The sequence below is a fragment of the Montipora capricornis genome, chromosome 14 (assembly GCF_036669925.1).
Source record: "Montipora capricornis isolate CH-2021 chromosome 14, ASM3666992v2, whole genome shotgun sequence".
In the NCBI taxonomy this organism is placed as follows: Eukaryota; Metazoa; Cnidaria; class Anthozoa; order Scleractinia; family Acroporidae; genus Montipora; species Montipora capricornis.
Window position 1 is genome coordinate 16559661 of NC_090896.1, and position 5000 is coordinate 16564660.

Consider the following 5000-nt stretch of genomic DNA (forward strand, 5'->3'; position numbering starts at 1 on the left):
GTGGTCGAGATAATACAGCTTCTCTCACGACATCACTATTATCTACCCGTAAATATGACGATTGCAGTGGTTTCATTATCGGTCTACTGCTGTTATGTGGAGACCTCTCTACACATCCTGGTCCATTTCAAGGCCGTAATCTGGATCGAAAACGTTGAACTTTGAATTGCCTAGTTTCTAACGCTCGGAGTATCAAAAGCTGGCACAAAACAATTCCGTTCAATAATTCTTTCTTCACGTTCATTAATCAGTGGAGGCCTCCCACGTAACTTTGCAGTTGTATTCTCATCTGAATTGCACTTCTTTAAACAACGATAAACAGACGCCCACGATATACCACACCGATGAACTATTTCCTTCATAGTTAAATCACCTTCCTGCCGAAGAAATCTTACCAAAGCTTTGGTTTCCGAGCAAATATTTCCCAGATTTACCATTTTGTACACCAAACAAAGTAAACAATACAATACATTACGTCACAGTCTGCAAGTTCAAAATTCGGCGAATTAGAACTCCCCTTTTCATTCACATTCTTTTGTTCATCCCTTGGCTGGCGTTATTTTAAGCCTCTGCATGGACCTAAATGGAGTCACCGTGGTCGAGATAATACAGCTTCTATCACAACATCACTATTATCTACCCGTAAATATGACGATTGCAGTGGTTTTGTTATTGGTCGACTGCTGTTATGTGGAGACATCTCTACACATCCTGGTCCATTTCAAGGCCGTTATCTGGATCGAAAACGTTGAACTTTGAATTGCCTAGTTTCTAACGCTCGGAGTATCAAAAGCTGGCACAAAACAATGGATTGTTTTGAGTGCAATCTCTCAAGATTCCAGCAGGAACTAGCTTATGCTGAAGGGTCTGGTAAAATATTTGTAAGCGAGACTTGGCTTTCTAGCGATGTGCTTAATTCAGAAATCCTTCCTGAAGACTACTTTATTGTATGGAATGACAGAGATACACACGGTGGCGGCGTGTTATTAGCTATCAAGTCAAGTTCATTCAAATCGGCAAGGGAACTATTTATTGAAACTGACATCGAGATCTGTTTTGCTGAAGTTACAACATGCTGCAACATTAATATTTGCCAGTGCTGCTGCTATAGACCACCTAATTCCGATGGTACTTGGCTGAAAAAATTAAATTCAACGGTTTCTCAAGTTTGTGACTGCTTCAGCAACATTCTAATTTGTAGTGACTTTAATTTCCCTAAGATCTCATGGGACAACCCTGAAAGAACCAGAGGTGCTGCTGAACTTAAATTCCATTTAATACTAGGTGATTATTTCCTCTCTTGTTATAACAAATGTTCCGGATATTGTTGAACTGGGAGCTGTTCTACACCTGGATCAGGTTGGCCTTTTTACGGACCACTCCGTTGTAACTTTTTCTCTTAAGGCCTCTGTTAAAAAACAAAATCACCTACAAGACCAGTCTACGACTACCGAAGAGGAGACTTTGAAGGACTTCGATCTGCCCTCCAATCCGTGAACCTATCTAATGTCGTCCAGGATAATAATACCATCAACCACGATTGGACACTTTGGAAGGACACATTTTTAGCCGCTGAAACGGCTCTGCTGGGAGTTTCTGAAAGCCCACTTGAAATGTCAGCTGTATGTGTTAAAAGGAAAACACATTGTCACGACACATAAAGGTAGTTTGCTGTATGACATTTTTGACAAATGTCAAAACCGCAACAGTTCTATAACTGAAGTGAACTTAAGTGAAGCTATGATCTTCGCAGTTATGAGCGCAATTTTTGCAATTGCGTAGAGAAGCCTGAAAAGTTCAGGACTTCAACGGGGCTTGAACCTGTGACCTAGCGATTCCGGTGCGACGGTCTAACCAACTGAGCTATGAAGCCACTGATGTTCTATAACTGTTGTTCGCGCTTACACTTGTCCAATGTATATTGAATTACGAATTTTCTCCGAGTCATTGCATGAGCTGTATTTCATCTACATCTACATGATACAGTATAATTGAAGTCATTTCACTGACATTTGCTTAATATGCATTTGAAAAATCTTAGAGGTAATATTGGTGTCAAGGAAATGTACTAAACTCCTCACAATCTTCGACACACATGGAATTTGGCTGCTTTACACAATTTGAGGGTAAAAAGCAGCAAAATTATAACATGTTGTTTTAGCGACATGTCACCATTATCAAATTCTTTCACTTGTGACAATGATTTCATGTTGTTACCAAAAGGTCATGTTTTAAATATCCCTCCTTTTTATCCTGAAATGTAATCCTAAATCTTTCATTACACAATTTGACACATGTTGTGCACACTGAGATAACTTAACTGTGAAGTTTGTTGTGCGCTCAGATGACATTTTAATTTATGCAGTACAGAAATGACAGAAATCAAGCTTAATGGATAGTCTTTGTGGGTGGATGTGAGAATGATATATACAAATATAAAATGAAATGTTAATAGAATCCATTGGGAACTTGGCAAAATCCAAGCCCCAAATAGGATTCAAACCCATGACCCTCCGTGATCTAGTTGGATGCTCTAACCATTGAGCTACCGGAAACTCAAGGGTGAAATGTGGGTCTTGGACTCAAGCTGCATCATGCAGCTACAGAGTCAAATAACGACTGAGAGCATAGCTGATAACTTCATCGTGCAGATGCAGCTAACCAACCACCCAAGTGAGCGAATGTGAAAATCATATACACATATGAAATGAAATGTTAACATGGTGGGCACAAGAGCACTAAAAATCACTCAAGTTCGCCATTCATTGTGTTCAGCGGTTTCCCATGCTAATGCCACAAATTGTAAAACAATGGCGGCTTCGGTAAGAGCCAAGGAAGCTCGTTAAAAAGTTCTGGAAGACGATGATGAGCTGGAGAGTGAATAAATATAAGATGATGCATTTCATAACAACAATTTCTTAGCAGAAACGCTCAAACAATCCCTACAAGGACTTGGAAAGGACCAGGTAAATGGCGAATGTTATGTCAATGCAAGTGTGGAAATGTTGGTTCCGCTTTACAACTTGACTTGAAACGATGTTCCTGGGATAACACACGCCCGTCAAAATGTTGAATAGCTACCCTGTATACTATTTTTTATACTGAATCGAAGCTAGCAGGAAGACTCCGGGTGAGAAACCCTTTTTTGCACGGAAATCACTCGTGACATTTCCTATGGGATTTTTAGCATCCTGCTGAGGATGATGAAAGGTATAGATGATTTTTGCAAACCGTTTGTAAGCTTTGGAAGGAACAAGAAGGCAGAAGTTGTGTCCTTTACTGCCCTATGCCCAGTCAAGCAGCTTTTTTCGATACTTTCTGGGAAGAGCAAGACAGAGGTGGTGTCCTATTTCAAACGAACCTTGACTGGGAAAAAGTGTGGCTGCAAAGTTTCAGTCCTCGCCTCTAAAGAAAAGGACATGGCCTTTACGTACAAAACTACTAAAGTCCAATTTGTCATTTCTTACTACTTTGGGGAATGGAGCACTCATGGCTCCCCTCAGCACAATTGACATTTCAAAAATGGAACCAGTTTGTTTGTTTGTATGTTTTTTAATTCCAGCATTGAATATGTCAAGCTGCAGTGGGGGAGGGAGTAAGGCAAACATAGGTTGGGCATTTGACGAAACTTATCAGCTCATAGTGGCGACTGTTGGAACAAAATTTTGCTTATAGTTACTGTCTGTTCTGACCATCCAGAAATGCCCCAGGTTAAGGCACCCCCACCCCCTGTGCAATGCACTTAACAATAATAGGTATGTGTAATGTATTTTGTATGCAAAACTCTTGAATGAAACCGCCCCCTAAATGCTACTGATTGTTGTTTTGTGACCTAGATCAAATCTATTCACTCCTAATAGGTACCTAGTATTTTTTCAGCTAAATGGCAAAAGTTTGTAGAATAAATTTAACAGGAAAAACAATAGCCATCCTTGGGCTTCATTCTGCCATGGTTCTCAGTGGACATAGAAAGACACCAAAATGAGCATCGCTCTAAATATCTAAGGTCCTTTCCAAGTCTTTGAAGAGATTGAGCGTGGTTTCGAATCAAGTAGTAAAGTGGACCCAACATTTCCACACTTGCATTGAGAAAACATTCGCCATTTACAAGATCCTTTCCGAGTCTTTGTAGGAATTTTTTGAGAGTTTCTACTAAGAAATTGTTGCTCTCGAAGGCATCTTCTATTTCGTTATTTTCAAACTCATCATCGTCTTCCAGAACTTTTTCACGACCCAAATGTGGTAAGCAAAAAAAAAAAACGGAAGTGAGTGCGATCATGCGAAAGTGCAATTCAGTTGAACTACAACAATAACATTTTACTGTCAACTGGAAATTACAGTAAGATTTATGGAGGAAAATAGCCGTGCAAAGTTGTTTTTTGAAAAACAAGAAACATTGACATTCTGTGAAAGCTGCAAAAGCAAAACTAAGAAAATGAATGAAGGAAAAGAATACAGTGTAACAACTCGAAGTTAAGATGTGAAAAGGCAGCCTTAGAGTATGACTAGGATGTCCAAAAAAAACAAAACTACTTACCGCAAACAGCAGAAATTGATCTATCAAGATGGCTTCTTCAATCTCAACTACCACACACATGGGGAGTCCTGGGAAGGTCTAAAAATACCCTTTTAATTACTACCCAGGTCTCCAAAAAAAAACACGGTCCAATATCGCGACCAGTCACGTGCGCCGAGAGCGATTTTGAGTGCACTTGTGCCCACCATGTAATCTGTAACACCTTTAGGTGGGCAAGCTAGGAAATTAGTGTTTGAAACTGAAACTGTAAGTAGGCATTACATTTAACCAGGGTTTGTCAACATGGTCTTAGATAAAGCTGTTGACATACTACAATGTCCACAGTACTAAGACATCCATTTCACATAAAAAGCCAACAAGTCGAAACAGTTTCCACAAAAAGGATGAATTCAGTTTCAAAATAAGCAACCACAGCCGACCACTAAAACCGTGTGACAAACAAGACAAACAATTGTTATAACTC